Consider the following 26,218-nt stretch of genomic DNA (forward strand, 5'->3'; position numbering starts at 1 on the left):
CAACTATTTCTGACTAGTGAATAGCAAAAACGGCTGGAAAATCGTAACCAAGAACAAATTGTTAACAAAAATAGTTCGAAGTCATGCTCAAACCTAATCTGTGCCAAGAGGTTCGCATTAAAATTGTCACAGGAAGAACACTGCGTTCACAATGCCTGCAATTATTACAGGGCTGAAAAAGGAAGGTGTGGCGGATTTAGACACAATGCGGAAGATTTTATCATGTTCATTTTAAAACAACACCGCCCGGAACATATATTACACCCCTTTCAAAACGATACAAGACAAAAATATCACGCAGGTATCTGCTGAAAAAAAAGCTCATAAACCGTCAGACAGTATCTGTGCAGACAGGTAAAAAGAGTTAACATTTCCGGTCGGTTATGATTCTCCTCCCCAGCTGAACATTCCGGGCTGGAAATAGTAACTTCTGTCTCTATCCTGAGAGGCTGCCAGATCTGCTAAGTTTCTCCAGCAATTTCTGTTTTTGTTTCAGATCTCCAGCGTCTGCTGTATTTTGCTTTTGTACGAATCAGTAAATGGAAGCAAGTCGGGTGCAGACAGGTAGGAATACGTGCAATCCCGCGAGTCCTATTTTACCGCAGGTCAGTCAGGATCCGGACAAGTCTGGACAACCTGCATCTAAACCATCATAATAATCCCGAGTTGCTCGTGGGAGGGATTTCCTTGAAAGTGAACACTTCATTATTAGATTGTAAAGGCATTATTCCTTTAACTCTATTACCTAATAGTGCCTTTATAACCCGTTAAGTCCTGCTATTGACTCGCGAGAGTCACTTACGTGATTTGATCTCTTCAGGTTTTCATTTGTTTCTGAATGTTGAAAGCCGCTTATACTTTTATAGGTTCTATCGTGATACCGTTTTATTTCACACAGTATAGACTGCCCGTATTCTAACCCTCAAAGCAACCAGTCTATTCCTGGAAACCACTAATTAGTTCAATTTAGGCACCGAATAAAACTCTTTTTTTCGCTTTTCATTAGTGATTTAAACCGATGATTGATCACCAGAGCAACTTCTGGAGAGTTTCAGTCGATGGTAATATTGGGACTGATACTGCAGAGAGGACATTCCCTGCCTTGGAGCTCATGTCTTCCTGTTGTAACAAGCATTGTACAAATTGACTTTACAATCCGTTGTTGGGCAAATCGTTATTTATACCTATTCAGTTATTGGCATTATTTAATCAACCACGGTAGTCATGTAACAGACTGGCGGTCTCCGCTTTTCCTTTATTAGAAATGCCCTTTCTTGCTTGTGTAAATGTACCTGCTACAGTGTTTGGCCCCCTTCAGTTACTGATTACTTAATAGAAAGGCAACTCCATTCGTTTTGGTCTGGCGGCCAGTTTGATCATATAGATACTAATCTCCACGAGCAATGGCATTTCTATCCTCTGATAACTTTTTTTTTGCAAATCGGTCAAGGAGTATTTTTCAATCCAAAAATAGTTTCCTGGCATTTCGGTTTCTTCCTGGGCATTGTATTTCCTCGGGGATAATGTCAGGTATTGTTTCTCTCGACTGCGATAAATTTACACGCCAAATTGTAGCCTTTGATCGTAAGCATATCTTACCCGGGCCTGACAGTGAAAAAATGCAGACCTCATTTCACCACCATCAATAAACTCTCAATAAGGTCATTCAAAGTGAAAATCCTTTCTTATTCTGGGATAGACGCGGACACAAGAACGTTTCGTAGGAAACCTGTCCGAACTCAGCCATTACGCAAGGTGGTCATTAAAATCTGCTATTTCTAATCCCTGCCCAGTTCATCCACAGTTAACTTTCGCGTGTTTTAAAATAGCAGTTAAAAATAAAACCCGGGATTATACCATTCTGTTAAAACATTCTCCTGAACAATTTTGGAGGTAGGTTCAAATTGAATATTCATCCTCACAGAAAAGGCGCAGAGTTAGAAAATATTCACCGGAGTTCTATTCTACTGAGAGACAGAGATGGCTTTAAGCATCACTGGTTATTTCATTAACATGGATTATAGATGGGTTGGCCGCTCCCTATCTCGAGGAATTCACTCAAACCTAGAAGCCACGCCCTTAGATCTTCATCTCTGAGAACCTTAGCCTTATTTTCAACCACCTGGGCCTCATGTTTTGGGCTTCCGTCTCCAAGCGCCTCTGTTCCTTTCCCCTCTCGCTCTTCCTTTAAAAGCTTCCCTTAACTCCTCCTGTTTTGGGTGTGCCACCGACCATGACTCCTCCATCCTCCTTGTTTTGGCTCTGGCTTAACTTCTTTTGATTGGGTCTCTTGTCGGGCGCCTCGGGATCTGCAGGTTCAATATTTCATGTAAGTTGTTCGTGTCTTGGAGCAAACAAACGGTGGACATCGCAAACATGAATATATACAAATATATAGACTACATACAATATATGTGCACACTCATAACTTCATAACCCGCAGTCCTCATGTCGTCCAGGTGTAGATCATGACGTCAAACAATTCGTTGTGAAAGGTTCTTGGCCTGAGTATATGTGGATAAGAAATCTGCATTTATTTTTGTTGACAGCACCGTCAGCAATCTATGAGTATTTCATTGTGCAATTATCCTAATTGCATTGACTTTAACGCGTGTGAAAGGCAAACATTGATGCAAGTTCGCTCAAACAACTTTTTAAAAAATGCATTCCATCTCCAGCCTGACTCGTGCCATGTAAGATGCTAGCCAACAGTCTTGTTATGCAACGCTGTCTCGGGTGTCAGTATTGTTTACGGATAAACACCTCAAGCAGGACTGACGCACGGCTCACTCTCTGTTCCGACCTTTGCTAAATGTCTTTGAGAATATATTGTGCGCCACCGAAACCCAGCTCAATTCCAAATCACTTCCAGGATACTCCCCTCTCGACAATTCACCGGAAGTATACCGATCAGTAATCGTCTGTTCCCAGAAGTGACGAGAAACCTTTGGCACTCTCAGGCTTTCCGACGTACCATCTCATCAGCACAACATAATAACTTTAGCTTTATTCCATGTTCGTAGGAACGTTCATTTCAATACGTGTCTATTGAATCATAACCAGCTTTGACCTATTTGCTAGATCATTTAGGTTCACTGATGAAGCTAACAATGAAAGTCTCCGACGATTGGACATCTTAGCTGAAGTCTCCATGGCGAGCTCAGTCTTAGTCATAACAACATTGCCCCCGCGAATCGCGGATAAAAGCTGGAAATCCACCAAGAATGTTCACATCATGACTTTCCTGAGGCCGTACTGTAAGCTTGGCATCGTGAAATAGTAATTATTAAACAAGTAGGACACCCAGATGTCAAATGCATATCTTATTTAAAATCTATCCTTACATACATTTATATAGAAATGACGCTGTTACTTTTTGACTGAATTCTGAATATTGGTTTACTTGCGCAAATTTAATGCCTGATAATCTTTTATGTTCCCATCAGTTGACGGTTCATGAACCTCGCAAATGAATCGTCGAAATGATCTTATAATTAGAATTAATGTTATACGAGAACATAGGCCAATCTATCTACTGGTTAAATCTGTTTCAGTTGCTTGCACAATTGAAATTCTCCCCAACAAAGAATATTCACTTCTTTATCTTACTGCAGACTGTGTGGGTTGCTTGCCGTTTGTATCCTTACACCATATATCTGCAACGACAGATGCCTATTGAGAATTGGCAACAAATATTAACTTCTTTCAACCAAATGTAAGGGGGGAAATGCTATGTTGTTAAGCATAATGGTAAAGATATAAAAAAGATGGCATTATTTCTAAAGACAGGTTAAACTGATTTTCTTCAGCACCCAGATTACTCCATATCAAAATGTTTTTTTTGCTTCCAGCTCAGAACTTTGTGAACATTACGCATAAACAACTAATTATGAGATCCAGGTAATATGGTCCTCAAAACAAAGCTGCAGTCTAAAACATTAGAAATTGGGTACGCCATATACGGTGATGTTCTGAGAGGAACTCTCTTGAAAGGACGAAAGAGGTTTTGTGTTCGGCGCTCAACAGAAACAAGTTAGTATTTTGATGCACGCAGAATCGCTAGCAATAAGTCAGTCTCATTTTTCAATAATTCAGAGAACATATTGCTATTAGTAAGGCAAAAAAGTTCGAGACATCTTAGTGATTGAGTTTTTTCGGGTGGGGAGACAATAGCGTCGACGAAGGAGTTTGACATTGATTAACACGAGAGCTCCAGTCGATTGATAGTGAACTCTGCGGGCCAAATCTTAGAGAAAACTCTTAGGAAACGATCTGGGCTTTCCAACACTTACGGATATCTGGGTGCACTTGCGATTGCAAAAAAAACCCCTTGATTGAAATGAACAGCATCGCCTTGTAACTCATTATTTCAATGCGGGAAAGTCGTCTTGTTTATGAAAAAGGAGAAGAAAACAAACGGGAAAAAAGAATCAAAAACAGAGAAATAAACATTAGTATGAAAGTCCGTAACAGGTAAAGAAGAATGAAGAACAAACAATAAAATTAACGAGCAGAAAAATCGACAGTGGGAAACAAGTAGGAGAATTGCTGCAGGAACAAACATTCAACAGATAATCTTTATGAACTATGCAGTGACAGATCAACAAGAGTTGTATCTAAGAAAATAGGTGATGTTTGGGCTCAGTGATAATGGGAAATGCAGATGCTGGAGAATCCAAGATAACAAAGTGTGAGGCTGAATGAACACAGCAGGCCCAGCAGCATCTCAGGAGCACAAAAGCTGACGTTTCGGGCCTAGACCCTTCATCAGAGAGGGGGATGGGGAGAGGGAACTGGAATAAATAGGGAGAGAGGGGAGGCGGACCGAAGATGGAGAGAAAAGAAGATAGGTGGAGAGGAGAGTTTAGGTGGGGAGGTAGGGAGGGGATAGGTCAGTCCAGGGAAGACGGACAGGTCAAGGAGGTGGGATGAGGTTAGTAGGTCGGACATGGAGGTGCGGCTTGAGGTGGGAGGAAGGGATGGGTGAGAGTAAGAACAGGTTAGGGAGGCAGAGACAGGTTGGACTGGTTTTGGGATGCAGTGGGGGGAGGGGATGAGCTGGGCTGGTTTTGTGATGCAGTGGGGGGAGGGGACGAGCTGGGCTGGTTTTGGGATGCAGTGGGGGGAGGGGAGATTTTGACGCTGGTGAAGTCCACATTGATACCATTGGGCTGCAGGGTTCCCAAGCGGAATATGAGTTGCTGTTCCTGCAACCTTCGGGTGGCATCATTGTGGCACTGCAGGAGGCCCATGATGGACGTGTCGTCTAAAGAATGGGAGGGGGAGTTGAAATGGTTTGCGACTGGGAGGGGCAGTTGTTTATTGCGAACCGAGCGGAGGTGTTCTGCAAAGCGGTCCCCAAGCCTCCGCTTGGTTTCCCCAAGGCTCCTGCATTTGGACATGCTCGCCCAAACTTACACTTTCATAAATCTTATCTATAAGCTCACAACTGATGTTTGGGCTCAGTTGTGAGCTAATAGATAAGATTTATGAAAATGTAAGTTTGGGCGAGCATGTCCGAATGCAGGAGCCTTGCACCAATTCTGACCCAGAAGTCTTGTCTGAAATGCGTTGGGATATTTTATTGTGTTAAAGGCGCTGCTTAAATGTAAGTTGTTGCTGTAATTAACATTTGATCATTCTGTCGTCACATTCAATATCTCAGACTATTTATGAAGTATCACTGCTGGATGGCTGACATCATAGACCATCGTCTGCAGTAGAAATGCATTTTATGAAATAATAGCCTTTCCAGGAAGTCTTTTAACGCGGTCATGAAACAAGACAATGGTGCTTTAGGGCGGATGAGCAGCTAAGATGCCGAGGACGAAATTCAAGCTGAAGTCTTCGACTTGGCTATCAAGTTTCTTTAAGTACCTTGTGAGTTATTCTAAAGTTAATTTAAAACAACTGGACACTGTGCAAATCATAAACGATTGATACGAGTATAGTAGCTTGCAATTCATAGTTTTAAATCAGTTTCTTTCCTTTACGTTCGTGTTATGGTCACCGCCAAACTCCGCTTTCACAGCCGCTTCCGTACACCCTTAATTTTAAACAAGCAAATACATTAAATATCTGGGTTATTGTTGCTTCAGTGCGGTCAATGAACACTTCCGATTAGCCAAAGAGTCATTAAAAAAATCCATCAGGTTCTCCTATGCCTCTCTAGTTCAATAGAAAACTTCACGTTTCAAGGTCAGGCTATAACATATAAAATTTCATTTAATTGAAAGGAAGACGTGCAGAAAGTAGGAAAAAAATCAGCAGATTAAGATAGGCTTAATCATAATTGTCACTGTTAAACTACTTTCCTCAGACCAAAACAGCAAAATCTCGAGGTGTATGTTGAACAAATGTACTTCGTTTTGCTCACAGCTTTTAACTACTACAGTAAGCTATATATATGCAGTAGAACTCTGAGCAAAACTAAGAAACAGTTGATAAATTCATAGCCTGGATGTTGCAGGCAACAGCCAATGGGCAATGTGCACAACTGAACTTGATAAAAGCAACCCATAAAGATTAAGCAGCCTCCAGCATCGATTTCCTCTATTTTGATGTGAATTTGAATCTGGTGTCAAATCCAGCAGACCCGTGCTTTATGGCAATAGTCGATGGTCATTACATAGACTGGTCAGCCAATTAGTTTGAAAGATTTTCCCAGTTAACAATACAGAAGATAAAAATGATGGATTCTAACACACTTTTCAATAATTTCACAGCGAGTGAAACAAAGAGTTGGAAATTGACATTGCATTATAATAGAAATCGTAATGTTATATCTATGCCTTTAAAATAAGAAAAAGTTTATGTTATTTTCTTTTAAAAGCATGCAGTTTTTAAATGTTCTGAGGAGGGCCCACTCTATGCTTGTAAAATTAACCTTTCAAGGTCAGAGAGATGGTTCACAAGTAATTAAAAATTAAATTACACCTTATCCTGTAAGGCTAGACGTTCATGTCAAGAATAGTCTGTAAAAAGTTGTAGCTGATTTCATTTTATTAGCTCCATTCACAAAGGCTGCTGTAGTCATGCACAGTATCACTGACAGCAAAGTCTGTATTTTCATCTTTAGTTACACAAGTGTGAATGCTAGAAGTTGCTGTCAGTTTTACACTGTAATTATGATGAGTATGATAGTTTTATCATCATATGAGTTCCAAATTCTGGGGCATTGAGTATAGCTATTCCTTCATTTAGGCAGCATCTTTCTAAAGAACTGTCATTCGAAATTTGAAAAAAACAAAGATGAGATGATATATTCATTTTGGTAGAAATGCGTGCACACTTGCACTTGCTGCAGTCATAGGATGTTTATTCTAACACAGTGGTCCGTTCTTATACATAAGGCTAAATTTAATGGTTCAGCGATTAGAAATTCAACATATTTTCTTCCTATAATGACAGTCTTAAATATATTGTGGCATATTTAGAGCAAGAGCTTTAAGCAAGAGATGAAGGTGGATTATTCCCAGATCAAGAAAAAAATAGATTAGCACCCAGTGTCACACCCAGATTCTGCATTATCTACTGATAAAGACAACAGAATCTGTTTCGCAGAAGCAGCGAAAACTGTAATTTCTCAATGCTTGCTAGAGCTACAGTCTTCTATAAAAAAAGAAAATGTGATTTGAAATAGGATCAATCCGTAGGTCATTTAATTCAACATTATTTCACTAAATAATGTATCAATTATACGCATATTTGAACTCATGTGCAATATCCAATGAACTGTCCTTCTGACAGCAAGCACTTTTGCAGCAGAAACTGAAACTCACACATTTAGCAGGTTGAAAATATTGTGTATAAATTATGGTTGAGCCCGCAGCCTTTGAATGTAAATAAAACTGGATACCCTTAATTTTGTGTTTTTACGCAACATTTTGCCATCCTTTTATTGCATTTCAAGAGTTCATCCAGGAACAAAATGATTGATTGATTTCTGCTTTACAATGAAAACTTTACCATAATTTAGTAAATTAAGAATACAATTGCAAGTAAGAAATATCCAAAAACTTTGTTCTCTGCCCAGACATGACTAGACTGGAACCAGATTTTACCCCTCTTAATTTATAAATATTATAACTCAATACATTATTTCAGCATGGTCATACTTCTGGGCATATCAGTGGGGTCATTATCAGATAGAGTTAAGCATCAAATAAGCTATTACAGTGAAATTAGCAGCTGGGCTCTGAATATGTTTATATTATTCTGTCATTATTTTAAGTAGGATTAACTTGTTTAATGTACCGTTAGCTAAAATATTGGGCTTTGAGATGTTATTACAAATATATGAAGCATATATGCACTATTAAATAGTTTCATTGTTTCAGACTTTTACCCCACTTTTAATACTCTCTGACAGCAGTTTAATTCTGATATGTTCCAATTGTTTGCATTAAGGACATAATAGACAATATACTGGTATATAATGCTAATATATGTGACTATTAGAACTCCCTGTGATTGGAACGAGACATTATGGGCAGAATTTTATACTTTCCATTCAGTGAGTTTGCCGTCAGGGTCCCACAAAAATTTCTCAGTTGGCCTTGAAATTACCCTCTTACATGCCCCCAACCTGGCTGCAATTTTACTGAAGGCAGATGAAGCCTTCTTGCCCTTTCCCCTGTGCATGCCCTTAAGTGTAACTTTAGCGTTGTTCCTGCCCAGTCACTCCATTAAGATCCATACCCCATGTTTCCCTATCTCTTCTGGGCCTCACCTATTCTCCCTGCTGAGAAACCATCACATCCACGTGGCTTTTGACTCTGGGACTTAGGACCTAGGCACTCTTTGTCACCTCAGGGCTGGTCATTGCTGCTACAGGCACAGCTTGGATTGTGCAGCTGCTAGTCGATCAGATTATTGACAGCTCCATAAGCAGGATTTTGGTCAGAGTGAGGCCTGGAAGCCCAATCTCCAGCCACTTAACAATGAATGAGCCATTATCTGGATGTGGGACTGGTATGATCAGCAGTCATGCATTCCTTCATCCAGGAAACCCTGCCGATCTGAAAAAAATCACATCCTGTGTCTTTCACACCTCTTCACATACACCCTTCACTGATCTTTTAATAGTGAGAGGCCAGATCCAAATTACTGAGCTGTTTCACTTCTTGGGCAGCAAGTCAATTTAAATTTTTCACTTTATCTGCCATATCCTACTCAAAATCAAGAAATCAAGTAAAACTAAAGCGTAATTATCCTAGTCAGCTTTATTCTTTGAACAACCCTGGAAGAAGATAACATTTTTCTTTAGGTAATGTTATGTTCCCAGCTTGGTGACTAGCCATTTTTACGTCACCTCTCTCTCTTCATTCTCCTGATTTCACAGCAAGAGGCTTAGATCCCCTTCTGGATTCATCAGCAGGACTGTTTAACAAACTGACAAGGTTACAGACTGCAGGTGCTGGATTGGAAGGTAGATAAACAGGAGGCTGGAAGGACACAGCAAGGCAGGCAACATCTGGAGGAAAGGAGAAGTGAACATTTCGGTTATTACTGTCCATCCTCCAAATTCTGCCTGACTTGGGTTCTTCCAGCCTCCTGTTTATCTGCCAAGTCAGAAGTCATGACAAATATTTGGCTTCAGCTGTACAACTTGGTTTAAAAACAGCAAAAGTCCCAAATTGCAGGTTTCTATTTTCTAATAAAATAATATTTAATTAGACAAAATTATGCTGACAATTCCTGAACAAGAACTTATTTTGTGAGGTCTTGTGGGAATAAGTAAAATGGAAATATGTACCCCAGCAGTTAAATGCAACAAAATACTTAAACACGAATGTCAATAATAATTAGATTGCCCAGTCTCTCTGCTGACTTGACATCCTGACATTCTCTACAGCCGTGAGTAGAAGTGTTCAGTTTTATGAATTCAAAATAATGTTTGGCATTCAGACTGAAAACAGATCACAATAATATTACAAGAGTCTCTCTGGGAATAGGAATACGTATAAATGGAGCAGATGGGCTTTTCTCTAGTCAAATTTTTCATGGATCACTTGTTCATTTCCTAGTTCTGGTTGACATCAATTTGACATGTTTCAGGAAACTCTTAACAGGAGATGAAACATACAACCAACATTCAAATGATATAAATTTCATACATACAAATCTGAATAAGTCTTTGTAAAAATATGGGTTTCATTGCCCCATTTCCCTGATCATTTGAAAATGTATTTTTGTTGAAACTTTGAAATCAAAATATTAATTCAGCTTGAAGGATTACGAACTGAAGTTTGCACTCAATAGTGTTTGTTCAGGATAGATTTTGTGTCAAACAGTATGCAAATTAGTTAGAGATGAAACTTGAGGGAAGAGAGTCTTTTCTCGAAACAAGCACAATTCAGGGTACAAGCTGAGCCAGAATTGCAATTGCAGACACGTAGAAGCTACTCCATTTTACATAAGTAAAATATTCCAGTTATTAACTACCTACTCCACCCATGACATCTGTTTCATCTGATTCCATCTTACCACATGTTTTTGTCAGAACAACTGATCAATCAATGGAAATCTTCCAAAAGACGGGCATCTCATGTGCCTCCACCCAGGTCTTGGTCAAATCTTCATGTATGTATTACAACCTGGAGTTCACTGGATCTGTCATGGTTTTGTGAAGAATGTTCCTTAATTGTCTTATCATTTTTAATTAATATTATGTGAAACAAGAGTAAAATAAACCTGAGTCCTTTCATAATTCTGTTGAGAATTGTGCAGTTTTCGTAGAAATTCTGAAATTTGCAGTTGTGTGAATTCAGCATTTTCCACATCTTCAGTTGCAATAAGAATATGGAACCATGTGAACTGCTCCATGAAAATACTGGTTCATCAACACATGATTGTTAAACCCCTACGTATTTTGTTTAAGTACATACAGGCAGGTTCATGTGATGGGTTATGAGGACTGAAATATGTGTAAAGACATATTTCAACAGACATTTAGTGCGTATTTTTAGAATTTCACCAGACTAGCCACAGTAAATCCCCCAAGAACTACTTCTAAGGCAATAAGTTAGCTTAAATAGCTTAATATGCATATCATGATTTATTGAGTTTGAAATAGCTTAATATGCATCAAAAAAAAGTCTAGAAGGAGGCACTCCATTTGCTCCCTGTCCTGCATGCCTGGGGTAAATGGTCGGAACCATGCAAGACAACTCCAGACCAATGTTACTTGTCCCAGCACACAATGGTGTTTCAAATATGGCACCAGCACCGGTGAGAGACAAGTAATTCCGGGATCTCCAATGAGTGGCAAGTAGCTCCAGGAAGAGTGTGTGTTAAGATGGCATGCAAACAGATGTGGTTCTTGCCCACAATGCAATGAGCCAGAAATCACTCCATCAAACTCAAAATGAACAGCACTTTTCCCCAAATTATAAAATTTATTTGAATATAACTTAATGGGAGCAAGAAAGTAAACTTATTAAGTAATTTAGTTTATTGCTAGAGTTTGTTACAAGTCTCAATACTTTTCCCAATCTAGGAAAGGACTCATCAGAGGTTTTGAAATCATTGGATAGTGGTAACAAGGCCTAATGAGTTCTGTTGCTGTACCTTCCCGAACTTGTTTCATCCACTACCTACTCCACCCATGGCATCTGTTTCATCTGATTCCACCTTACCACATGCTTTTATCAGAACGATTAATCATCCAGTGGAAATCCCTGTCTGCTGCTCCTGATCCCCACTGTGGCATCTCATGTGCCTCCACCCAGTCAAGCACTGGCATTCTGAAGCTGACCTGCTCACTCAAGGCCACTTCTGAAAGATGTCAGAAAAGGAGAAGATGGCACTGCAATTCTCCAACAGGAACCTCAAGGTCCTGGTTAAGCGGATGGTGTAAAGGAGAGCTGTCAACTTTCCAGAGGACTGGCAGAGGAGACCACACCACCAGATCATACCATTCCGATCTAAGATTACCATTCTGGTCAGTGCCACCTCCATGAGCGAAAGAAACAGCCAGCAATTCGTCAATAGATTCAATGATCTTCTCTGCTACCCTAATGTATGTGCATTCTACGTCTGCTTTTGCACAGATCTGCCACCAAGACTCATTCTCTACCACTCTCACTACTGTCTGCAACATTTTCCCTCATTCACTGTCTCCTTCCCAAACTCCCACTAATGCTGCCTGCCCTCTGCACTGCCTTCCTTGTCACACCTCACCATTTTTCCACAACATGCACTAGGCCTAGCTCCCACACCATCACTTTCACCTCACTCCCTTCCCCCCACTTTCTCATATGACAGGAGAGCACAGCCCACTGCAGCACAGAGCAATGGAAAGCTGAACAACATTTGGTTTCTCGACTCCTCCTCCCCCTCCCCCCCCCCACCTACCCCCCCCGCACCCCATGGGGAGAGAATCCTGTTGTTGCAGTAGAAAACCAGGACATCTCCTTTGGGGATGCTGAATCATCCACATCCTGTCAGTGGAATAATTACCACCCTTTACTCCACAGTTACTCTCACATTAGTCTTGCTGTCAGTGCCATTCATTGCACATCACCTGTAAGCTCTGGTGACTCTTCTTTCTTTTGTCTTTCAGACACAGCCAGCATCTCCACTACCTCACCTGAGAAATGCCCAGCTCCCCCCAGAAGCACTGGATGTCTTTGGATGAGAGCACAGAGGCCTTAGACGGTACATCAGCAAGGCTGCCACCGGACCAGTTGTTGACACTTCAATGGGAATAGCGTGCATCGACAGCGTGACACCACAGTCTGGTCAGCACCTCACAGTGACAGCTGTGCAGCTGGCTAAGGAAGAAGCTCTCCATGCTGCTGGCACTTGGAGGGCAGCAAGAGACAAGGCACCTGCTCAGCCCCAGGCAGGAAAGGACCCTGTGAGGTCAGCAATCAGAGACTTCATCTACATACACAGTGGGGATCAGGAGCAGCAGACAGGGATGTGTGAGATAGTGGTCCTCATTGCCCAGAAGCTGTAGCAATTTGGTGAGTTATGTGATTGTCTATCTGGGTCTATGGACAGGTTGACAGTGTCTGGAGAGCTCGACTCAGCACCCTCAGGGTTTGCTGGAGAGAAAGTCACATATCTGCAGTCTGTTGCTCCAGTCGCTGGTCCTTGAGGTTGAACAAATGATGACTGAAGTGTGGGAAACCTAATGCATGCTCCAGATCACCTCCTCACATCAAGACAGAATGGTGCCTGGAGGCAGGCAGCTGGAGCAGTGATCACACACAGGCCCTTCAGGAGCCTCCTCTCAGGATACTCCAGAGGTAGCCTCCACCTCTACCCTGCCTGCTGCCCTCTGACCTTTGAAACTTCACGACAAGGAGGTCAACTTAGCCACTCAGAATGCCTGAATCATCAAGGCACAAGTGCCCCTGGGTTGGCTGGCCAAAGCTGCAGGATCAATGGGCTCTGCTGCTGAACAGGTACCCTCCAACACAGCTGCAGAACTAGGGAGTTCACCAAGATGTAGTGGAAGGCAGAGGAGATAGAAGACAAATTGAAGGCACTTTGTCAAGATGGGTGACCATGGACTGTCATTAATTTTGTACTTTTATATAAAGGCCATTGTTTTAAGCATTATGACTGTTTGTTAGTCTTTATATGTGGGGCTTGATGGCAGCATGATGGAAATCTGTGATGAAAGCCTACTGTATCGTCTGGAACAATCTACATTCAGTTATCATTCTAGTCTCCAGCACACAGGAGAAATGCAGCAGTGTCCATTACCTGAATTTCCAAGTTGCATGTGGGAACAATGGGCAGATGCATCCATATGCAGATAGGTTGGGTGGGGACCTGGGGAGGTGTGAAGCATATGGGAAGGGTTATCAGGAAGGGGATCTGGAGATGGTGCCTGGGAGAACTCGACTTGTCGCCGCCACAAGATGAATGCACATTTTAAAAACAAGCCTCCAGAATGACCCATTAAACACAGGTGTACCCTTTTGTGATAGTTGTATCTTGCTAATACAGTAAAGTCCCTGCTGTCAGCATCTCAAACATCTGGAATTCCCCATTTGAATCTCAGATGTCAGTTGCATGAGAATTCTGGATACTTGAGATTTGTATAACGGGGGCTTTCTTACCAATGATATTGGATCAGGCCGATATCTTTGGCCCTCTGTTTCACAGCCTCTAAATCCAAAAGTATAACTGCCAATTAATTGTTCGGGGTTAGGGGTCTACTACAGGCCCCCCAATAGCAGCAGGGCGATTGAAGAAAGCATAGATCAACAGATTTTGGAAAAGTGTGCACGCAGTAGGGTTGTTGTAATGGGTGACTTTAACTTTCCTAATATTGATTGGAAACTCCTTCGAGCAGAAGATTTGAATGGAGCTGTTTTTGTAAGGTGTGTTCAGGAGGGTTTCCTAACGCAGTACGTTGACAGGCCGACGAGGGGAGAGGCCATTCTAGACTTGGTGCTCGGAAACGAGCCGGGGCAGGTATCAGATCTTGTGGTGGGAGAGCATTTTGGTGATAGTGACCATAACTGCCTCACATTCTACATAGCTATGGAGAAGGAGAGGATTAGGAAAAATGGGAGGATATTTAATTGGGGAAGAGGAAACTATGACGTGATTAGACATGAGTTAGGAAGCATGGACTGGGAGCAATTGTTCCATGGTAAGGGAACTATAGACATGTGGAGACTGTTTAAGGAACAGTTGTTGCAAATGATGAGTAAATATGTCCCTCTGAGACAGGCAAGAAGGGGTAAGATAAAGGAACCTTGGATGATGAGAGCGGTGGAGCTTCTTGTGAAAAGGAAGAAGATAGCTTACATAAGGTGGAGGAAGCTAGGGTCAAGTTCAGCTAGAGAGGATTACATGCAGGCAAGGAAGGAGCTCAAAAATGGTCTGAGGAGAGCCAGGAGGGGGCACGAGAAAGGCTTGGCAGAAGGAATCAGGGAAAACACAAAGGCATTTTACACTTATGTGAGGAATAAGAGAATGCTCAAAGAAAGAGTAGGGCCGATCAGGGATAGCATAGGGAACTTGTGTGTGGAGTCTGAGGAGGTAGGGGAAGCCCTAAATGAGTTTTTTGCTTCTGTCTTTACGAAAGAAACAAACTTTGTAGTGAATGAAACCTTTGAAGAGCAGGTGTGCATGCTGGAATGGATAGAGATAGAGGAAGCTGATGTGCTGAAAATTTTGTCAAACATTAAGATTGACAAGTCGCCAGGCCCGGACCAGATTTGTCCTCGGCTGCTTTGGGAAGCGAGAAATACAATTGCTTCGCCACTTGCGAAGATCTTTGCATCCTCGCTCTCCACTGGAGTCGTACCTGAGGACTGGAGAGAGGCAAATGTAATTCCTCTCTTCAAGAAAGGAAATAGGGAAATCCCCGGCAATTATAGACCAGTAAGTCTCACGTCTGTCATCTGCAAGGTGTTAGAAAGGATTCTGAGGGATAGGATTTATGACCATCTGGAAGAGCATGGCTTGATCAAATACAGTCAACACGGCTTTGTGAGGGGTAGGTCATACCTCACAAACCTTATCGAGTTTTTTGAGGATGTGACTAGAAAAGTTGATGAGGGTCGAGCTGTGGATGTGGTGTATATGGACTTCAGTAAGGCATTTGATAAGGTTCCCCATGGTAGGCTCATTCAGAAGGTCAGGAGGAATGGGATACAGGGGAACTTAGCTGCCTGGATACAGAATTGGCTGGCCAACAGAAGACAGCGAGTGGTAGTAGAAGGAAAATATTCTGCCTGGACGTCAGTGGTGAGTGGTGTTCCACAGGGCTCTGTCCTTGGGCCTCTACTGTTTGTAATTTTTATTAATGACTTGGATGAGGGGATTGAAGGATGGGTCAGCAAGTTTGCAGACGACACAAAGGTTGGAGGTGTCGTTGACAGTATAGAGGGCTGTTGTAGGCTGCAGCGGGACATTGACAGGATGCAGAGATGGGCTGAGAGGTGGCAGATGGAGTTCAACCTGGATAAATGCGAGGTGATGCATTTTGGAAGGTCGAATTTGAAAGTTGAGTACAGGATTAAGGATAGGATTCTTGGCAGTGTGGAGGAACAGAGGGATCTTGGTGTGCAGATACATAGATCCCTTAAAATGGCCACCCAAGTGGACAGGGTTGTTAAGAAAGCATATGGTGTTTTGGCTTTCATTAACAGGGGGATTGAGTTTAAGAGTCGTGAGATCTTGTTGCAGCTCTATAAAACTTTGGTTAGACCGCACTTGGAATACTGCGTCCAGTTCTGGTTGCCCTATTATAGGAAAGATGTGGATGCTTTGGAGAGGGTTCAGAGGAGGTTTACCAGGATGCTGCCTGGGCTGGAGGGCTTATCTTATGAAGAGAGGTTGACTGAGCTCGGTCTCTTTTCATTGGAGAAAAGGAGGAGGAGAGGGGACCTAATTGAGGTATACAAGATAATAAAAGGCATAGATAGAGTTGATAGCCAGAGACTATTTCCCAGGGCAGAAATGGTTAGCACGAGGGGTCATAGTTTTAAGCTGGTTGGAGGAAAGTATAGAGGGGATGTCAGAGGTGGGTTCTTTACACAGAGAGTTGTGAGAGCATGGAATGCGTTGCCAGCAGCAGTTGTGGAAGCAAGGTCATTGGGGTCATTTAAGAGACTGCTGGACATGCATATAGGCACAGAAATTTGAGGGTGCATACATGAGGATCAATGGTCGGCACAACATTGTGGGCTGAAGGGCCTGTTCTGTGCTGTACTGTTCTATGTTCTATGTTCTATGTTCTAATTGTCCCAGTAGTATCCGTGACATCACACAGAAAGGGCAAATATGTCCGGGCGGCCAGGAAATGGGGACCCTGAGTTCACTGTCATGCACAGTGCATGGGTCCATGTGCAATGTTGTTTTTCTTGAAAAGCCCGAACCCTGGTGGGTGCTTTAGTCTCCTTTATCACTTGTTGAGTTACTTACGTTACCCACTATCAGTGTAGACATGGCCGTTTTCTTCCTCCATTGCACATTTTCAATTCCCAGCATGATGGACGGCTGAAGTACTCTTTGGCCAGTGGCTTGCAGCCTTCATCACAATGTGTTGGTGAGCCCATGGACATCCGGATCCCCTTCCTGATAACTCTTCTCATAAGCTTCATACCTCCCCAGGTCCCCACTCAACCCATTTGTGTGTGCATGCACCTGCCCACCGTTCCCACTCAATCCTTGGCATAAGTGGTCATTTAGTGACCCTTCCTTGAAACCAGTGCTCCTGGTCATTATTAAAACCGCACTCCTAGTCCCTTCTCAGATATGCTTTACCATACCCTTGCTTGCAGATGATCTTGCTCCCCATTCACAAACTTTACCCACCATTTCCACCAGCCTGCAGCTCACAGTTTCAAAGACTAACTTAGAAACACAGAAACAAGAGTAGGCTACTCAGTGAATCAAGCTTGTTCCACCATTCAGTGAGATCATGGCTGATCTGTGGCCCAACTCCATACATCTGTCTATGACCAATGTCCCTTAATACCTTTTCCTAACAAAAATTATCTAATCAGATGTAAAATTAAGAACTGATTCTCCATCCACTGCCATTTCTGGAAGAGAGTTCCAAACATCTACCATTTTTTGTGTGTAGATGTGTTTCCCAACATCTCTCCTGAACAGTCAGGCCCTAATTCCCAGGCGATGGCCCATCATTCTTGAAACCTCATTCACCGGAAATAGTCTATCTTTATCTTTTCCTGTTAAACTTGCCAAATCTTTTCCTGCTGAGTCTCATCATGTAACCTACCCCTACCCCCTTTCCCCTGGTTTCAGTGAACAGAGCTGATGGACTGACTATGACCCACTCCCTTGACTGACATAAGTGGACAGCCCTGGATGAGCTGTGCACTGACACTTGACTGGTGGCTGTACATCTGCCCAACTGTGTTAGCTCCACTTTCTGGACTAGATATTATCTAATCTATAGCACTGACCACCGCTTGCTGCCCTGACTGCAGGGGCATAGACCCCCCCCCCCACTCAGTACCCTTGACTGCGTCCAATCCTCTGGACAGACACCTGGTTTCTGCCATTGACTTACTGTGCAGGATCCCCTAACTGATGAGTTCTTGCATGGATTTTAGAGAGGAGTACTCCCCTCAGACTTTTAGACAATGCGTGTTGCCATATAAGCTGCTGGCAGAAGGTGTGGGTGGAAGATTGATGTAGGCACTACCATACAGCAAAACTTAGACTCGTTCGACTGAGGCCTGCTAAGTATCAACTCAAGCTGCCTGGTTGTGTGATTGTGCTAATTGGCATGGCAAGGCAGGGCATGGATGGTATGAGAATGCAGGTTGGTGCTATGTGAGCAATCACTAACAGAACAAGTGAGCAGCTCTGAGATGCAGCCTTGTCTAATCTGTGAGCTGCCCATACACATAAAGTATCCTTTCTACAGCCTACTAATGTTAGCTTGTCAGTGCACCCTGCAATGTAAGCCTGTGCTTCCAGAGCACTCTGCCATGTATCAAAGAGGTTCCGTGATGGTTGTTAAGGACTGTCATATGCCAGAGGCCATTCTTTATGGATGAAGGATGCGCATGGCTGTTTTCCACTGACCATATTCTGGAGTTGCAGTTTGAACAAAACCCAGAGGTCGTTTGGATTGAGCAGTGAGCTGAATCCACGAGGTTTCCACTCTGTTTTCCATGTTAAGTTTTCTTTTCATTTTCTAGCTTGTTTTGACAAGTTCAGAAAGATAGAAAGCTGATTAGTGAGGCAGCTTGATTCAGCAATGTGTTTAACACACAATAATCCCTATATTTGGTAACTCACCCCTACTCATGTGGATTTCACCATGCCATGTCTGAAAGTATGAAAGATGGCATGAGAAGTTCTGAATTTAAAGATAGGGCTCACCAGCCTTCACCTCCAATTCTGCCATAATTGTCACCATAGCCCACTTGCTCAGACCCCTGTAATTTTGAACAAAATAAGTTCATGGAATCATGGAGTGATGCAGCATACAACAAGGTATGTGATGGCTCTTTGCAAGCGTTATTGAATTTCTCTTACTCTACAAAGCCCAAAGCTTTTCAAATATTCAGTTTGTGTTTGAAAAAAGATAATTAGATCTCCTTCCATCACCCTTTCAGACAGTGCATTCAAATTTTTTATCATCTGCTACGTATAAAATATTTTTGCATCTGATTATTTTCGCCAATCACCGTAAAACTTTGTCCTCTGACCCCTTTCTGGGAAGAGTTTCTCCTACTTACTCTTCTGTTTACTTTATCAGAACCCTTCGTGATGTTGACTATCTCCACCAAATCCCCTTGATATTTTCTATTACAGTTTCTCTAGTCTTGCCACATAACTGAGGAGTTTCATCTAAATCCCATTCCAGTAAATCTCCCCTGCAAACTCTCTGAGGTCTTGGCATGCTTCCTGAAGTGCTGTAGCATCATCCGTCATACTACATCTGGGTAATAACCAGGGTTTTACAAAAATTTCACAATCATTTAACTTCCTTGTTTTTGTACCCTGTGTTTTATTTACAAAGCCAAGCATCCCACATACCGTTTTAAAAGCCTTTTAAATTTGTTCTGCCACATTCAAAGATAAGCCTCCAGGTTTTTCCTGTTTCAGGGCTGCCTTTAAGATCATTTCAGTTTGTTTGCATTGCCTCTCTTCATCATTCGTGCAGAAGTCAATAACTTGAGTTATCCTCCAAATGGATTTCCATATTAACTTTAGATATCTGAATGAATTTACTTAAGCATTGTATTTTGATAATAAGTTTGACGAAAAAATTGGTTTGAATCAAACTGCTGAATAATTTTAGATCTGTAATGTAAATGCACATTTTGTTGTACCTTCACTCAAATACACAGATCAATTTAACTGAAATGAAAATTCCATAAAAACTGTGTCTCATTACCCACTTGTCTATTTTAAATATAAAATGAAAGGAAAATTAAAACTGAGTGCAACTTTACCAAAACCCAAAATACAGTGTCTGATCTCAAAACAATGTCCATTTGTTACCTTCTGTGGTGGCCCTTGTTTTGTGCCAACTGATACATATATGGATAGATATTTCAATCCTTGGAATGTTTATGAATAGTTGAACAGATCTATTGATAGTTATTTGATGCCACATATAATCATCTCATGACCACATAATGGTAATTTAAACCTAACCCAACCAGTCAGAAGTTGTTGGGAGCAGATCAATCCATTGTAGTCTGACATATAATTTGATCATGTTTGTTGCTTTATTCCTTTGCTTTGACAGCACACATTCAAGACTCTCAACCAGTTTACAACATTTCAGATATCAATCAAAGATGTTTGTAGACAATCAGACCATTGAAAGATTATACCCCCAACAAATGCCAGATATTCATTTACGAAGAAATGAACTCAGGCCAAGGGACTTGCTCTTTGCTTTTTTTCAAGGTATCGTTTCAAAGTAAGTACTTTCATTTGCCTCCAAAAGCTAACTATTTTAAAATATGTGTTTATCCTGTGTAAATGATGGTCAAAAGTAATGTGTGGGATCCTGAATATTGAAATTTGGACTCAATAACTGGACTCAATAAGTGTTTGTTTTCCATATTCCCTGGTGTCTCACGTTCACCTCTGTTCTAATCATTCAGGGCGTATCAGATGATGAAAGGGAAATGTTTAGGTTGGAAGAGAATAGGAACTGCTACGCTTCTGTTAGTCTATTGTGAATATATTAACTGCATCTTGCTCACTTTTTTTGGATTCAGCATTTATAATGTCATTATTCCTGCTGAATTAATTGCATCAACCTTATCTATAAAGAGACAGTTGATAATTGGAATTAAGCCAATTTTGATGTCTGCTAAAATTTATGATTTCAGGTACAGGTTAGTTCTGTCAACTTCATGTCCCATAACATACCAACCTCATTTCTATCACCTCCAGTAGTTTCACATCAACCTCAACAATAAATCACTTTGAGTCTTGCTCCAGATACTGACTGCATTCTTCCTTTGTTCTTTTTCCCAGACTACTCCTTCTAACTGGATGAAGGATCTGCATATCTACTGAAAGAAATTAAAAAGTGAATTTTTAAATATATTTTCTAGAGATGCATTCTTTTTATTTATTTTTCAAAAATCAATAGTGAATCACATTGCAAAAGAAAAAAAATGTTCTGCTTCCTATTTCATGGTTGTACATGCAGCTTTATTTAACGTGGAAAACAACTTTTTATTTTTACTGCCCATGCTTTTTGTGGGAGATTTTTGTAGATAGAGTAAGATATAGCAGAAATAATTCGTGTTTCTATTTAAAGAACTTCAAGTAAAAAGAAGCCTGTGTGTGAGCTCCTCAGAACGTAGCATCATAACATGAGGAATCAGAGAAAGAGTAGGCCATTTGTACCATCAAGATACCTTGCCATTCAATAAGATTGTGGTTAATCTGCCTCAGACCTTAACTCAATTTTTGTGCCTCAATTCTGTGATATTTCAAAAATCTATCTACTTCCTCTTTAAAATCTTTCAGTGATTAGATTCCCTACAGTGTGGAAACAGGCCCTTTGGCCCAACAAGGTCACACCGCCCCTTGAAGCATCCCACCCAGACCCATCCCCCTATAACCCACACACCCCTGAACACTGCAGGCAATTTAGCATGGCCAATCCACCTAGCCTGCACATTATTGGACTGTGGGACGAATCCAGAGCACCCGGAGGAAACCCAGGCAGACACGGGGAGAACGTGCAAACTCCACACAGACAGTCACCTGAGGCTGGAATTGAACCCGGGCCCCTGGCGCTGTGAGGCAGCTGTGCTAACCACTGAGCCACTGTGCCAGTGATTGAGCCACCACAACTCTCTCAGGTTGAGGATTCCAGACATTCACTATGCTCTGGGAGAAGCGAATACTTTGCAACTCAGTTTTAGATGAGGGCTCTCGTATTCTGTAACTGTTTCATGCAGTTCAAGTTTTCCCCTCTCTTGGAAGCATCTTCTCAATATCAAGAAGCTTGACACTATCCAGGGCAAAGCAATCCACTTGATTGACACCACATCTATAAGCATCCACTCGCTTCAGCATTGATGCATAGTAGTAGCAGTGTGTGCTATTTACAAAATGCACTGCAATATTTTCACCAAGACAATGTACACACCCACTTCCAAAATCATAACTGCTACTGCCCAGAAGGACAAGGGCGACAAGTATATTGGAATACCACCACCTGTAGTTCTTTCCCAAGGTACTCACTATCCAGACTGAAAGTAAACTGCTTCCTTTATTATCGCTCGGTCAAAGCCCTGGAACACACTCCCTAATGACATTGTTGGTCTACCTGCAGTAAATAGAACTGCAGCATTTCAAGAAGGAAGGTCATCACTACCTTCTCAAAGCCAACTAGGTACAAGCCCATAAATGTGCTGGCCCAGCCAAAGACGCCTACATCTATGAACGAATAAAAAATAAACCCTGTCTAGCCCCATTCATGTTTTACACGTTCAATAGGATCACCCCCATTGTTCTAAATACTAATGGTAATGGTCAATATGTTTAGCTGTTCCTGATAAGTCAGCTGCTTTATCTTAAAAACCAGTCAAACAAATCTCTTTTGAACTGCCTCCAATGCCAGTATTAAAGTTCAATAAATATAGGGACCAAAACTGTAACAATGCCTCTGGTGCAGTATCTCCAGTATCCTGTGCAGCTGTACTAAAACATTTTAAAATTTCAACCCTATAGGAACACAGGTCAAAATTTCATTTACCTCCTTAATTACTTACAGTGCTGGCATGTTAACATTTTGGTCTGAGTCTTGTGCTTTTTGGCTAACTTTGAGCTGTGTAGAGACTTTTGAAGGGTGTTATGACACAAAGTCATGCAATTTCTTTCACAATATTGTACCAAATGCACTGCGTTAATTATCCACCATGCTCCCACAACATCTCTCATACTTTGGGGGCCTCCTGTAATGAGCAGAACCACACCTTCAGCAGCTCTATTGTCTGCTCCATCACACCCCTTTCAAGGCATTAGATCTGTACTGTGCATCAGTCAGAGATGGGGGAGGAGCTGCTCAGTTGTGTCATGAGCGATCCTCACAACCCTTGTCGCCCAGTAGGCAGTCTTGTACCTGGAAGCTCTAAAGCATCAAGTACATGAGAGTGTTCTAGAATGTACAAGTCGTGTCAGCTGCCAGGATAGTGGGCACACTCCTCCAGGAAGTGGTGATATTGAGCACCGATGACCTGAAAATTAATCAATTGGAATCCATTCCTGTTGATGAGTTCCACAGCGTTGTGATATTGTCCTTTCAATGCCAAGTGTATGCAATGGATAACACATTGTACCTGAGGGAGACCAGTTATGTTCCCAAATCCTCCTTGAAATTTTTGTTTTTACATTGTTTTTGATGTTCTGCATAAAAAAGTAAGATTATTGGATATATCCTTTAACATCTGAGTCAGGACTTAAATTGCTCTGTTTCTTCTTCCTGCAATCAATAGTGGATTATTGACACATTTCATCTAACATTAACAGCACGGATTAAAAGTTAATACTGTCAAAGTTTTTGTTGCTCTTCATTTACAGATTTTTTTAACATCTTCCACACGCAGTGGATTGATGCATGGTTCCAATATTTACTCTATTTGCAACAAATCTTTCCCAATGTGACTAATATTTTCTTTCTCTAGGTACAATCCACAGGTATCATTAGGGAGTTAAAGAAAGAAGATATTGATCTTGTTTGGGAAACTACTTAGTTGGAAGCTTGGAAAGAGTCAGCAAAATGCTCCAGAGACAGCAAAATCTATAGAAAATTCCAGATCTGCATTTTATAATTATCTTTCCATTAATCATCTTTGATATAGCTATAAATAATTCCATGTGAATAATAGATTATTTTGCAGGAGACACAAAGACAGACAGTCTGTGACAAAATGGGAGATAGAGAGAAAAAAGAGAATTCTTATTTTGCGCTTACGTAAGAATGTAACAAAAGGAATAGAGCAGAAGTAGCCCATTCAGCCCTTCAAATCCAAACCCCTGTAAAGGCATACAATCAACATCACAGGGAGAAAGTTTATCAAAAAGTTTAAAGGGAAGCTAATTCCTGTATATTGTTCAAGAATTGAGTCAAAATATCATTTCATTAAATAATTATCACAATGTGGAGGAAACTAGTAAAATTTAAAGATAACTGCCAATACCTGTACATAATGCTAACCTTAATTAGAAGATTACTTCCCATTTTTAAGGAGGCAAGAACAATGAAAGACCTACCTGTTGGATCGTTGAGATTATTCAATTGAGCAACAATCTTCGAACATTGTTATCTCAATTTTCTATTTTGGAATAGTGCAGTGGCATGCATTAAAGTTTGCCTTTTGTTTTGCTTGACTTGATTTCACTGGTTAAGTGATCGGACAATATACTTTTGATTATTTAAATTTATGTACTGGTTTGAGCATTTATTTTTAAGGAAGAGCTAATTTACTTAATCCAATTATAAAAATCAACCAAATCTACTAGCTCTGTCAGCTACTAATTTAGTACAGGGATGTTTAGCTATTACATTGTGACATGCATAGTACCAGTAAAGAGTTAAGCCTGAGCACTTGACTACATTCAATCTAAGACTGAGTGGGTGTTTTGTTGGGAAGAGAACAGAGAATGCAAAGAATAAAACAATGAAGAATATTGCAAAATAGCTTCTAGCCAAATGTAAATCACTGAAGATGTTTTCCATGGAGTCTTTTTTCTGGGCGTGCTGTCTTTTGACTACCCTATGAAACATGAATGAAGCATTTAAAAGGAAGTCTACATTCTACTTGAAATGTGAAAGATAAATTTTAAAATTTAGGATCAATAGTGTCCATTCTTTTGAAATGATGACACGTGGAGACCCAACTAGTGTTTGCAACATGCACAAGCACTTTTGGGATGAGTTAAGATATCAGTGAGGGCATTAACCCATAAACAAATATGCAGAGCAGGCAGGTCATAGCATCAATCTGCTGGAAAGCCAACTGTACGCCAGCAGTGCTGTTTTATAGCTGAATTTCCAAGCTAATGACCTCTCTTAACTTTATACTGCTGAGCACATGTCCTGCAGCAGGAAGGACCCTTTGTACCAGCACAAAAATCATCATCTGACTATAAGTTGGTTGTTGTTTGATGTTTGTAAGGCTGTTGCTTTTACTGATACTATGAGTGATGTTTTCTATAGCTGTTTAACTGATAACAATCCATAGAGAATGGGGCAGTTGATGCTGAGGTACATATTGCTGACTTTGAACTTTCTGTACAGATCAGTTGTTCCTACAAATGGATGCAATACTTGCCATTTCCTTCACAATGCAGCATAATTTGGAAATACGTAGAGGTTGCACAGAGCAGGAAGATGAAGTATGAGAAAAAATGAGAAAGATTGTCAGAGGAATCATATTGTCCCAGTGTTTTCAAAGAGAAAGCGATGACCTTAAGCTGACCATCAGTGAGGAATAATACATCTGCTGATCGTACTTCAGTAAGGCAGCCTCAGTAAAATCTGCTTCCTGCTGTGAACCACAACTGCTACTTCAGAAAAAAGGGTGAAGAACAAAATGCCATTGTCTATGTGGGTGACCTTGGTGGCAGACCTTTCTATCCCTTGCTTGTTTCAGCTGGAACTGGAGATATTTGCCACTTCTGGTAGATCACTGTCCATTGTCACGTAAGGAAGGTGTATGTGGTTTGTTCCTCAAAATAAAAATAGTGCTTGGTCATGGCAAGAGCATAAGAATTAGATGTTGGAGTAGACAATTCAGCCTCTCAAGCCTGGTCCATCATTTAATATGATCCTGGCTGATCTCATTTTGGCTTTCCCACCATTTTCCTGCCCCCTCTCCATAACCCTTTAAGCCATTCAGAATTAAAAGTCTGTCTCCTCCTAAAATGCATTCAACACCCTGGCTTCCATTGCATTCTGTGGAAGTGAATTCTTCAGACTGATGACCATTTCAGAGAAGAAAGACCTAAACTGAGCAAATGTGACATGTTGATGTGAAAAGAAGAATTAGGTTTAGGAATATTACTATCTTCAGTGGTTTTAGCTGTTCTGTTGGCCATGGTCTGTGCAGTGGATATCCCAGTAATGGTTAGCATAGACTTCACTGTGGCTAACAAAACATGAGATATATCAATCCTGTTTTGGTTAGCTTCTGCTGCCTAAGGGTGTGCACTACCTTGTTCTGCATGAGAGTGGGATGTCTGCAAGTGAGTATGATTCAGCTTCTGTAGTTGGATAGTT

The sequence above is a fragment of the Stegostoma tigrinum genome, chromosome 26, assembly GCF_030684315.1.
Source record: "Stegostoma tigrinum isolate sSteTig4 chromosome 26, sSteTig4.hap1, whole genome shotgun sequence".
Lineage (NCBI taxonomy): Eukaryota > Metazoa > Chordata > Chondrichthyes > Orectolobiformes > Stegostomatidae > Stegostoma > Stegostoma tigrinum.